This window comes from Juglans microcarpa x Juglans regia, chromosome 8D (assembly GCF_004785595.1).
Source record: "Juglans microcarpa x Juglans regia isolate MS1-56 chromosome 8D, Jm3101_v1.0, whole genome shotgun sequence".
Classification (NCBI taxonomy): Eukaryota; Viridiplantae; Streptophyta; class Magnoliopsida; order Fagales; family Juglandaceae; genus Juglans; species Juglans microcarpa x Juglans regia.
Window position 1 is genome coordinate 21,017,339 of NC_054608.1, and position 13,651 is coordinate 21,030,989.

Consider the following 13,651-nt stretch of genomic DNA (forward strand, 5'->3'; position numbering starts at 1 on the left):
TAAAGGGGATCAAACATCCACCAACAACGCAAGAAACATACCACTTACCAATCGAGACAACCCCGAATTTCGATCGCCACTTTTTTTTAGAGGAATGAGTACATTAATATTCTAGCTTTGAAGGTGCTAGTGAATCCATGAGTTGTTGATAAGTAAGTTTAATGACCTGGCTTGTAGAAGATGAATATAACCTTTGACCTACCACTTATTTGATAATGATTAGTCAACTACTGAAATCTCCCAACAGCTCTAGATAATGGCTGAAGATGTTGACATTATTCATCCAAGTTCATATTGCATTAAGTTGTACAACTTAATGCAATACGACTTTTCCAGTATATTCTGGAGGTGTAGAAATGTTATCCAACAACACATGATCTCATATATGGTTGACCATTTCTGGATAAACCACTACTGGAAAAAGAAAATGTCTTCCATATACTTTATTACAAACCACTACTGAGAGTCTTTCCCTTTCATGGATAGAAAGAGTCACATTCTCTAAATCTGGGGGTCAAGTTGTTGGCTCCTAAAGCTAATTAATGAGAAAAAGTCTTTCCATCGTAACTCGTTTGGATACAGAAATCATCTCATCTCATCTCAACTCATCATTATAAATTTTTTAAAATTTCACAAAAAATATAATAAACAATTCAACTTTTTCAAATCTCAAAATAATAATAATATTAAAAAATAATATTCTAATAATATTTTATTTAACTTATCTAAAACCATCACATCACATCTTATCTTACTATTCAAATTTGTCTCAGTGTCCAAATAAGAATGTTTCCAACTTTTCTTATTTTACTAACTTTTTTTTGTTTTTTACTTTCGACCTGAAGTGAGAGAGATTATAAATAAATTGCGTGCCAGGGTATTATTTATTATTGTTCATACGAGTTTCTTGAGAAGATGTCGTATGATTTATAATGTTATCCGAAAAATTCACAGAGACTATAGAGAGACCAAGTTGTACTTTGACGGGAAAAGCTAATAGGATCGAGCACTTTAATTTCATTGTCTCCTATTTAATTTCCTTATTTCACCAACTCCATTTTTTACTCGTCTCTTATCTTATATTGAGATCAAAACCAATTTCTTGAACCTAGAATGAGAGAACCATAAATAAAGTGCATGTACTATAAGAAAATTATTTATTTGTAACATGTTAAAAATAACTATTTTCTGTAAAAAATAATCTATTTTCGTCGTAAATTATCCATCACGAATACTTATTTTTCTTGTAGTGATGTTATAGTATTTATTATTGGCCATGCAAATATTTCGAGAGGATGTCCTATGATTTGTAATGCAACCCAATCAGTAACTTGCACAATCTCGACTGATCTAGATCCTAAATTTCAAAGAGAAATTCTATAAAATTATAATACCCTACTTTTACCCTTTTTTTTCAATGTACGAACTATTGAACGAGTCTAATTGAATTTATTTAGTCAGTCATTTTCAGGTACGGCAAAGCTCAAAATCCATAAATTTGAAACTCTCAAACTAAATTTCTTTTTAAAATCAAAACTATGGGTATCAAGTCATTATAAAGGACCCCATTAAGAGCATCTAGTACAGAGACATTATAAATCAATCAACCTTAAAGAAAACTGGCACATTTGAAGGAATTGTTCAATTACAAGGCTTGGCTTAGCTTGTACAATTTGTCAAATAGGAAGGAGTCAAAATATAATGAAACAATTAAAGTATTGCTAAATACTTGGTCTATGTTATGTTCATTATATATATTATCATTATCTTAATTCTTTTCCCCATTGGATATGCTTTCTCAACAATTATTGAGATGCTTCATATTAGTGTGTTGATGCTTTACCTATTAAAATAGATAGTGCATTATTTTGTGAGAATATGAACTAAATTTAGAATATTTAAGGTCCTGTTTGGATATATAGATGGTTTCATCTTATCTCATCTCATCATTACAATTTTTTTAAATTTTTAAAGAAAATATAATAAACAATTCTACTTTTTCAAATCTAAAAATAATAATAATATTAAAAAAATAATATTCTAACAATATTTTATTCAACTCATTTAAAATAATCTCATCTTTTCTCATTATTTTTAAACGAGCTTAGGTTTTTCATTCATAACCTAGCAAGAAAGGATTATCATGGAGAGAAAATGATCGGAGTAGTTTCTTTTGGATTAGTGGATTTAAACAATCCCTACAGAGTAATTCATCTGGAATTTCTTATCTTATTTTTTTTCCCGAAAGATGCATATATCAAACTCAAAAATAATGTTGGATGATAATTCATGTATCTATCTCTTTAGAGTAATGTTAGGTATAAGTTAAAAATAAACAAGTCTCATGTAAACTTTCTGTAAAAAGGTAAGTTCCACTAAAAAAAATAAATTTTTTTACACTTTTTCAATGCAAGATTTACTTTTTTATAAAATATCTAGGCAGAATTTGTTTATTTGGGACTTGTCCAAATAATTTCTCCTTCATAAAATGCCATTCTTTTTAATTCCATTAATCTAAACTAGGAATCGGTTTTGGACAATATTGATCATAAAAAGCCAACCAAATAAGTCTTATATCTTCGACGTATGGATAAATATAAAAATCTGAGTTGTCTTTCACTGCAAAAATCAATTAAGGATTCGAATCCCATGAGCAATGTGGCATAAACACAATATCATGAGTTATAATTCTCTCTAATTATAATTAGAAAAATTCTATTTATCATCACTGCATCACACGCTAATATTCATGTGTAAATATATATATTTAAAATACGAAGATAAAAATAACAAATTATATATTAGTGTATAGTATAGGAATGATAATTAGCATTTCTGTTATAATTATATAGAATAATTAAAAAAGAAAAATACTATTTATCATTCTCACACTACATACCAATATCTAATTTTTTATTTTTATCTTTTTATTTAGCAGAATTTTTCATTAAAAAAATATAATAACCAGTCGTGATTTATACAAATAATATTAAATATCATAAAACTAAAATAATAATTATAGAAGAAAAGGATCTTGTGGCATCCACGGATGTCCCAACGAAATTCAACTCTGGATCTTGCTCCTGAGTCCTGACTAGAAAAAAAACAACCACCACCATACGTACATAGCGCGTAACCACAATACAGTCATACTCGAACCATAATCATGAGCGCAGTGTCGGCGCGTGTGAAATCGAATGTCACGATAATCTGTCTCCTTTTCACAGTTTACGAACAAATCAGAAATTTACGTGGATCCCACATTAGATTTGAAGCGAGTGGAGGTCCGTCGCAGTGTCCTGATTCTGACACTGTTCACGACCCCACCGTTACAACGCTTGGAACCATCGCAGCTTTCCTGTCACTTGACCGTTCTGGCACCGTCAGCGTTATCACGGTGCAACCGACAGTTCGACGGAGACTCGCACGGCGAGCCAGTTGTCGCTCTTGCCTAGTTATCGCTAAAATATCGTCACATCTCGGAATCTTTTCCCTCTAATATTGAACTTAAACAGGAACAAAAACCAAATAAAAAAAAAAAACGTGTCATTTTTTAATAAAATGAAAAAAATTATTAGAATAGAGGAAAATATCGATTGCTAAAAAGATAAATGAGCGGCCGATCTATCTATTATTTTAAAAGATGAATTTTATATATCAGTTATTATTTATTCTCACACTTCATATTTATAAATTTTTTTTATAAGATGTGGAAGTAGATAATAAATAATAACTAATGTAAAATTGAAATACCATCATTTTTATTAAAAAAAATAGTAATCGATGTGAAAAATTTTTATTTTAAAAGGAATGTACATCTATTATTAAGAAGTTGTTTGTTGTTTGCTAGACCAGCACCTAAATCGATTTTAAAGTTAGTTACGGTTGTTTCTTTAAATGTAGTCTTAATACTTTTCAAGAATTTTCGCACGGATGAAAATATTTTATATATCAAATGCAATAAACTATCTTCGTACTAAAATCTTTTTAAAAATTACTATAACATTTATCAGTATTAAATATAAATAAAAAATAAAAGTATTATAATATTTATCACTATTATATATAAATAAAAAATAAAATCATTATAATATTTATTACTATTAAATAGAAATAAAAATAAAATCAACATAATATTTATCACTATTAAATATAAATAAAAAATAAAATCACTATAAAATTTATCACTATTATATATAAATAATAAATAAAATCACTATAATATTTATCACTATTATATATAAATAATAAATAAAATCACTATTATATATAAATAAAAAATAAAATCACTATAATATTGATCACTATTAAATATAAATAAGAAATAAAATCACTATAATATTTATCACTATTATATATAAATAATAAATAAAATCACAAAAATAAAATCACTATTATATATAAATAAAAAATAAAATCACTATAATATTTATCACTATTAAATATAAATAAGAAATAAAATCACTATAATATTTATCACTATTATATATAAATAAAAAATAAAATCACAAAAATAAAATCACTATAATATTTATTACTATTATATATAAATAAAAAATAAAATCTCTATAATATTTATCACTATTATATATAAATAAAATTATAATTAAAAAAAATCAATAATTGATGGGACCCACACCTTTTTCAATTATCTATCCAAAAGTCAACAACTCAACATACTTCATACCTCCAAACAATTCAAAATACTCTCAATAGGACCCACAAACCCACTTCAATCTCTACTCTACTCATAACTATTCACAAACATTCTCAACATATCTCAAGTATTCTCACTACCCAAACGAGCTTACTTGAGCTTAGTTTGTTCTCACAAATCGTCTTATTTCATTTTATTTCATCTAATCATTATTATTTTTTCAAACTCCTAAACACAATGCAAAAAATAATTTAATTTTTCAAATTTTAATTAAAAATTATATTCTGATACTATTTTAAGTTATTATCTCATATCATCTATATAACTAAAGGAGGTCTTATTTGTTTGAGTTTTTCCAAAAAATAAAAAAACTTCAATCTGATGCTTTTTTAAAATGTGGGTTTTCTAAGCATACTAATTTTTTCTTTAAAAGAGTTTTTATGCAATTAAAAGCACTTTGTAAGCTTCCAAATGCAAACCCAAAGATGCACTAAGAAGCTTAACAAATTTACAACGCATGAGTTTCTAATATTATAGGGAAAAACATGACCATTTACATGGTGATCATAAGATTTTAATAATATATTTTTTCCATGAATTATTATAAATCCTGACAAAACTGAATTAATCCTTAATTCAATCACATTCATGAATATCCTAAAGATTATATTTGCATAAGGTCTGCAAAAAAGTATAGAAAGTGACTTCATGGGATTAGAGGAGAATTCCCTCTATTATGTATGGGGTAAAGATATAAAGATTAATAGGGGTGATTCTTCTGTCGAGAGATCAAGACAATTTTCATTAGGCTGTATTTAGATATTGAATTAAGTTAAGTTGAGTTGAGTTGAGTTAAGATGATAAAATAATATTAAAATATTATTTTTTAATATTATTATTATTTTAAAAATTAAAAAAGTTGAATTGCTTAGTATATTTTATATTGAAATTTGAAAAAGTTGTCATAATGAGTTGAGATGAGTTTATGAACCAAACGAATAATTTGGATACTTAGGTTATCTCATGTTATGAGATGAAACTTAAGATTATTGTCTACTTTACCTTTTACTTTGGAATGTTTCGTTTGGTTATATAGTTCAGATGAAATGAGATGTTGTATTGAAAATTGAATAAAATATTATTATAATATTATTTTTATTTTGAAATTTGAAAAAGTTAATTTGTTTATTATATTTTGTGTGTGAGTTTAAAAAAATTATAATGAATATATCAGATATGAGATGAAATAGTCTGATTTTGTATAATCAAACCAACATCAATTTCCTATTTTGTTATTATCAATCTATCAAAGACGCCCGAGCACATGAAACACACTCATGATTGTACTTCATCAAATCTTGATTTACTTCTTACGTTATTTTATATGGTTTAACTCGTTAGATTTTTTTTATCGAGTTAAATCACGATTAGCCAATTCACTATTTAATATTATTATTTTTTCTTGGATTTAACATTTCATTGTGGAGATAAAAAGAAAAAAAAAAAAACATTTCATTGTGGCGTAATATTAAATATGGATTAGGCACTTATATTAAGCGCCAAGTACTTTTAAGCATTTTGAAAGAAAATTCACAGAACTAATAGAAAGAAAAGGAACATATCCCAACTCTTGAAAAACTCGACGATGGACGCAAGATGGATCGGAGTGGACATTGACTATTCTCTTTCAGAACGAAAATTCTTCGATTTTTTATCATATAAATGGATGAGATATTTTGTCGTTTCATTGATGATAATGCATAAATAATGATTAAAAAACTTTCTAAAGCACATTCTCAATTTAATTAATACGGTAACATATAATTTATAAGAGATTTTAATTTTAATTTTTTTAACAAATCAAGTATTATCGTGTCAATAGTATCGATTAGTAATAGAATTTTTTTATGAGTTTTGCTATGTACAAGCAAGTTTGCGTACCAATCTGCGTACTAATGTTGTTGCCTTCATATTTTAAATTCAAATTAGCACTGTTTTCAATAAAATCTACTTTTTGACCAATTATATTGAATTGGTGCGCGTATTAGTGCACAGAATCGCTTACAATCAGATTTTTCCTTTTTTTATTTTATTTTCAAGACGGTGTATAGAATTATATAACATCTATATTACCTAATTAGGAATTGAGTTGAGTTGAATTGAGTTGAGTTGAAATGATAAAATATTATTAGAATATTATTTTTTAATATTATTATTATTTTGAGATTTGAAAAAGTTGAATTATTTATTATATTTTGTATTGAAATTTGAAAAAATTATAATAAAAAATTGAGGTGAGTTGAGATTTCAAATAAAAAAAAATTTACTTTTTTATATATTAGTTATTGATATATTGATTATAAAATTTAAGATTTAAATTTTGAATTTAAAAAAAATTAGAAAAAAATTTTATAAAAAAATTATAAATACATATTACACTATTCAAGTTTTAATTTTTCCCGTTAAATTCGTATCAAAATAGATCATAATAAATCAAACCGAAAAATCTCGTCTATATGGAAGCGAAACAGATGGGGAAAATATCGCGAGAGATTGTCGGCGCATAGACAGAAACAATGATAAAAGGGGACCTCGAAGGAAACGGAGGAGGGAAAATACAGAAAGAAATCAAGAATCAACGTATACGGACAATCTCTGTACAGATTTCATCGTAGCGCCACGTAGCATCACATCCATCGTCGGATCTTTGACACTTATTTCTCCTGGACCCACAACTAATCCCTTCCAGCTGGCTAGCATTTATTGGCTGACACCATCCGCTCATCAAAGTTAGAAAGCCAAATCCTTCCTCTTAACCCAACCACACGCTTCCACACTCTTCCGTCTTCCCCCTCCCCCACAGCGCTCTCTCTCTCTCTCTCTCTCTCTCTCTCTCTCCCCTACCTATCGTATTTACACTCGCGCTTGTTTACTCGCCCCGGCGGATCATCTACCGATCTCTCGCCGGGAAATCCTCGAGATCTCCAGATAGCTTTAGTTCTTACTCGATTTGATCCCATTTTTGTTTTTGTGAAGTCGAAGATCTTGTCCTTTTCGTTGCTCGGTGCTCCTGAGTCGGCAATTGGAGAATACCCAAAGCTGTTAGATAATGCGTGTGGAAATCAGTGTTCTCGTTGCGTATAATTGGTGAAGGAATCTTTAGATTTCGAGAGATTCGGGGAGAGGGATCGGCGTGGGCGGGGGGAAATGGTACTATTTTTGGTAATGGTCGGTGACCTTTAGGTTGGATTTGGATCTTTCTTTACTTGAGACATTCTCGCGGTTGCGAAGCCGTTTCAAGGAAACTCAATTTTTTGGTTGTGAATTTGGGTTTTGGTCTTCTTTCTCTGTTTCCAGTTCCTGATCCTGAACTGACGCAATTGAACGAGAACGAATCTTTTTGCTTCTCTTTGTATGGGGGGAAGAGGAGCGAGATGTGCAGGATAGAGACGAGCAGTGAGATCAAGAGCTGTGAATACAAGGAGGAGGAGGACACGGAGAAGAGAGAGAGGAGGGTGGTGATGGGTCTGAAGGCAATGGGTGGTGGTGCTGGAGAGAGTAGGGTTGAGAAGTTGAAGAGTTCAATGTCGAGGTCTAAGATGAAGCTATGGATGATACGGGCGACGACGTCGGTTTTGCTCTGGACTTGCGTCGTGCAGTTGACGGCGTTGGGGATATGTGGGGACCTAGAGTTTTGAAGGGCTGGCCCTCTTGTTTCTCCCAGGAGTCCTCCGTTAACAACGCAATCAGCGTGCCCTCTGTTCCGCCGCTTGTTCTTCCACCAAAAAGTGAGCATTTTTCTGTTACAATTTGTTCCCGAATTTTTTTGGTTATTTTTATAGGAATACGATCTTCTCTATTGGTTTTGAAGTTCGTACTAAAGTCGTGATTCATATATCTCTGCTAGGGTAAGTTCGATTTTTTTATTCTTTACGAAATAGTTTCAATTTTGATAATGATGCGGAGTTTTTCTATATTACAACGGGCGTTAATTCAGCGGTTTATACTTTTGAGAGGTCATCTAATCAGAGTCATATATTCTGGAGTAGTTTTCTGATTTTTCATGTTTTTTTTAATAAGAAAAAGGTTATTTATGTGTGGTGAGAGAGGCTCCAACTCTCGACGATTTTTTCTGTCCCTTTATGTAATAGAATTCTTTTTGAAGTTTTCATTGGAGGTACGAACTGGAATTTTGATTGGCTCCATTTTTAGTTAGCCTGCTAGCATTGTAGGTAGGAACTGATTTTCGAGAATGGAACTAAATCTGATGGCACACTGATAGTTTCAGTGTATTGTGAATTGAGAGATGATGTTCTAAGTTATTGTCATCATAAGTTGTGATGAGTCCTGTTTATTTTTATTCCCTTAATTTCATCATTGTTGATGATTAATTGTACATTTAATCCTGAATTTTGTGCTTATTTAGGGGTTTATAAGAACAACGGTTACCTGATGGTCTCATGCAATGGAGGACTCAATCAAATGAGAGCGGCGGTGAGTGGTAGCGAGCATACCTCAATTTTGCATATCACCCTGTTTTTTTTTTTGGTGATCTGACACCTAATATTGGTAAATTTGGAATTGTGTACAAAGTGTGATGAATCTTATATTTCCATGCTTTCAGATATGTGACATGGTTGCTATTGCAAGATATTTAAATGTCACACTTATAGTGCCTGAGCTGGATAAAACGTCCTTTTGGGCTGATCCCAGGTGTGTCAACTTTTCTCTCCTTACGTATTTGAAGCATGTGGATGTCCTCAGTTTCTAAAAGGATATTTAAACTTTCTCCCATTATTTATGAAACGGAATTTTATTTCTTACATGTCAAATAAATATTTATATATTACCCTTGCAGTGAATTCGGTGACATATTCAATGTTGATCATTTCATTACTTCCTTGAGAGATGAGGTCAGAATATTGAAAGAATTGCCTCCTAGGCTCAAGAGGCGAGTGGAGCTTGGGAGGGTTTATTCCATGCCTCCAATCAGCTGGTCTGACATTTCCTACTATCGGGATCAGGTCAGTTTTATATTGTTCTTTTGTTAGCCCCTTCTGTCAGGCAAGAGTATCAGAACATTGGAAGTTGCAAATCTTAAAACATCCTTGAAAATGTCCCTACAGTAGGATGTGAACCTAGGATCTACCGCAACCTTTACCAAGGATTGTTTGACTTGCAACATTATACTTTCATATTTGCGAGCTATTTCTTTTTTTGAGATTTCAGTCTCAATGTAATTATTATATGTCCTACAGATTCTTCCTCTGATCCAGAAGTACAAAGTTGTACATCTAAATAGAACTGATGCTCGACTCGCCAATAATGGCCAACCTTTGGAAATTCAGAAGCTGCGCTGCAGAGTAAATTTTAGTGCTCTGAGATTCACTTCTCAGATAGAGGAATTGGGTAGAAGGGTTATCAAGCTTTTAAGGCAAAATGGTCATTTCCTAGTACTTCATCTTAGGTATGAAATGGACATGTTGGCATTTTCTGGCTGTACTCAAGGTTGTAACAGCGAGGAGGTGGAGGAGTTGACAAGAATGAGGTGAGCCGTGTGTATTTGCTTAACAAGCTACTGCACCATCTGGCATTCTGAACTCCCAAAATTAATTTCACGTTGCATATTTTCACAGGTATGCTTATCCCTGGTGGAAAGAGAAAATAATTAACTCTGAATTGAAAAGGAAAGATGGTTTATGCCCCTTGACACCTGAGGAAACTGCTCTGACTCTGAGGGCGCTGGAAATTGATCCTAGTTTCCAGATTTATATTGCAGCTGGTGAAATATATGGTGGAGAAAGAAGAATGGCAAGTCTTGCAAAGGCTTACCCAAAGTTGGTGCGTAGATAATGCGGAAGCAAAATCCTTGACTTTTGATACTTGGTTAGTGTTTTTTTTCTCTTTACTGAGCCCCTCTGGTTTTTTAATACAGGTCAGAAAAGAGACACTGTTGGAATCGACTGACCTTAGGTTTTTCCAAAATCACTCATCCCAGATGGCTGCATTGGATTATCTAGTTTCACTGGAGAGTGATATTTTTGTTCCTACATATGATGGAAACATGGCCAAAGTTGTTGAAGGCCACCGCAGGTACTGTTCTGAAAAGTATGATGTAATTGCTTAACCATTTCAGTGGTTTCATTTTCTTAAGGATAAATGAGTTGGAATTGAAACACCATAAGTGAGATCCCAATTTTCTGTTTTTTCCCACAGTATTTTGTGCATGACCATTAAAGTGCTCCTTTTACTAAAAAGACTGCCAATGCTGGGCCTTTTATTTTACCAGAAGTTATTGATTTTTCATGGCTAGTATCAAGATAATTGTTAAGCAGATCAAGGGGAGGCTTTTGACGTGGCCTCTCCATCATGCTTATGGTCTTTATTTTAATCCATTTTAATTGTACTGAAACAGTTTATCTTAACTGAGACGTCTGTTGTCTTCTTCAGATTTCTTGGGTTCAAGAAGACAATTTTGTTGGACAGAAAACAGCTGGTAAACTTGATAGACCAGTACAATATTGGATCACTTACTTGGGATGAGTTCTCATCAGCAGTGAAGAAAACTCATGCGGATCGCATGGGTAGGCCAAGTAAAAGGGTGGTGATCCCAGACAGACCCAAAGAAGAGGATTATTTCTATGCCAACCCAGAAGAGTGTTTGCTACCATCGGACGAATCATTGAGTAGTACGTGACCATTATGTTGGGAGATTGATACATTTATCAGTGTTCTCCTACAGTGCTAGCTGTTTGGGCATAGATAGGTCTCTTCACAGGGTTAAAATGATTAGAGAAGGAACTTGTTATGAAGAGAAGATTATAGGGATGTGTTAAACTTTCAAGAAAGCCTGAGAGATCTATGGAAGCAGCAGGATGGCATCATCATGTTTTTCTACTTGCCAATAATCCATCCAATTCATGTATAGAAGCTACCCTGCAATTACAGGGTGAGAGCAGATTGATCTGCATTGTACACCAGGGTGACGCAAATACAGATTTAGTTTATGCAAACTTTGAAGGTTAATTCCTTTCCCTTCCATTTTTGTATTTTTTGTTTCTCTTGGATCGGGCTACTGCCACCATTTTTAGATTTTCTTTAGCATATATCACATTTTAATCATCCTCTACACATTTCATTGCCACTGTCCTATGATGCTTTGGTGTGCTATCATGGAATGATAGGGTGCGGTTTGTATGTACGTTATGCAAACTACATTTATTAATATTTTGTGTTCAATTTACTTTTTAGTACCTTTTTGGGTTCTAATTCATCCAAGGGCCCTTTCCCAGTTAAAATAATGCCCCCTCTGTTAACAGTAGGGTGGTTGTAATTCATGGGACTTTATTAGCATGCAGACAAGGCATGATTTTCTCCTTTGAGAAGGTTTCATCCTGTAAATCTCGAGGAACGGTATTTACAGTCGTGGAGTGTTCAAGCGTCTTGCAATTTTTTTTTTAAAAAAGTGAGTAAATATAAAACCCACAAAAAAATAAATTTTTACTTATAAATCTCACGTTTGATAATGTGTTGATGACAAAAATAACCAATCTGGCCCAGTCAAACATGATCTTTCTGGAAGGACCTTAGCAACTTTGGTTTTTATTCCTTTGCCCTCATTGGTAGTAGGTGCTTGAATCATCTGGTGGTTGGGGGAGATCTGTTTGTTTGTAACCCTTCTGGAGTTTAATGGTTATGGTGCATGTTTGTTCTTATAATATCCACCATTTGCAGATCATATATGAAGTATTTATGAGAAACGACTAGGTAGATTTTTCTTCTTTAATGAGAGGGACAGGAAAAAGAAGTGTATTATTGTATAAGGAGATTGGTCAAGGAGGGACATATTAATGAGTGCTGAATGATTGAGTGTGGTCCTCTTCTCTTCTTGATGAGCTGGCTTGTGTTTGCTTTTATCTGGAGGGAAAGGAACAGTAGGGACTTGGAGCATTCTGTTTTTTCTTTTCAAGTTGACAGCGATCTCTCTATTTCAGCTAAAATAAAGAGTGTTTATTTAATGTAAGATATGGGGTGTTTTTAGTCATTTCATTTATCAATGAACTCCTTTTTAAATTCACAGACCAAAAAGGCCTCATATTTTACACTAAATTCAGGGACCAATTGGCACCGTTTAGATTCAGAAATGAGTTGAGATGGCTTGTAAATAGTAGAATAAAATATTATTAGAATATTATTTTTTAATATTATTATTGTTTTGAGATTTGAAAAAGTTAAATTGTTTATTATATTTTGTGTAAATTTAAAAAAATTGTAATAATGAAATGATATTAGTTGAAGTTAGTTTTAAATCCAAATCAGGGCTAATATAGGAGCACTCAGGAGGATTTAGGCCTCGTTTGTTTTCAGGAAACATCTCACCTCATCTCATCTCATCTCACTTCATTATTACAACTTTCTCAAATCTTCACACAAAATAAAATAAACAATTCAACTTTTTCAAATCTCAAAATAAAAATAATATTAAAAAATATATTTTAATAATATTTTATTTAACTTTTTAACTTTAATCTCATCTCATCTCTGAAAACAAACGAGTTCTTAATTGATAATAAAAAAGTTTTGAGACCTTGTTTATGTGATTTAGGGTAAAAATATACTTTTTCAAGGATAAAGACAGGAAGGAGAAGGACCGACAGGAGAGGCCCAAGAATCAAAATCAAGTTCAATGATTCAATTTAATGCTTTAGCAATAGAAAATTATGATTGGAAATACAAATAGGTTTCTTCTGTACCCAGAAAGATTATGTTTAATTGGGTCCCTTGCATGCTAACCCAACATGTTGTATGTACTGGTAGAAAGTAAAAGGTTGACAGAAATTTTTGTTATAAAAAATAAAAACCACCGGTCTCCGAACATTTTTAAGGAGAGGATCACATTTTATGATTATTATTTTTATATAAGAGAAATGTCACCTACATAAAGAGATAATATAAAAACAAATAAATAAATTGACGTTTAATATAATTTGATAG

At 31.6% G+C, this 13,651-nt stretch overlaps 1 pseudogene; it reads left to right on the forward strand.

Moving 5' to 3' along the window:
• The first annotated feature begins 7,471 nt into the window (after window positions 1-7,471).
• LOC121243602 lies at window positions 7,472-11,907 on the forward strand (annotated as a pseudogene).
• Window positions 11,908-13,651: the final 1,744 nt, after the last annotated feature.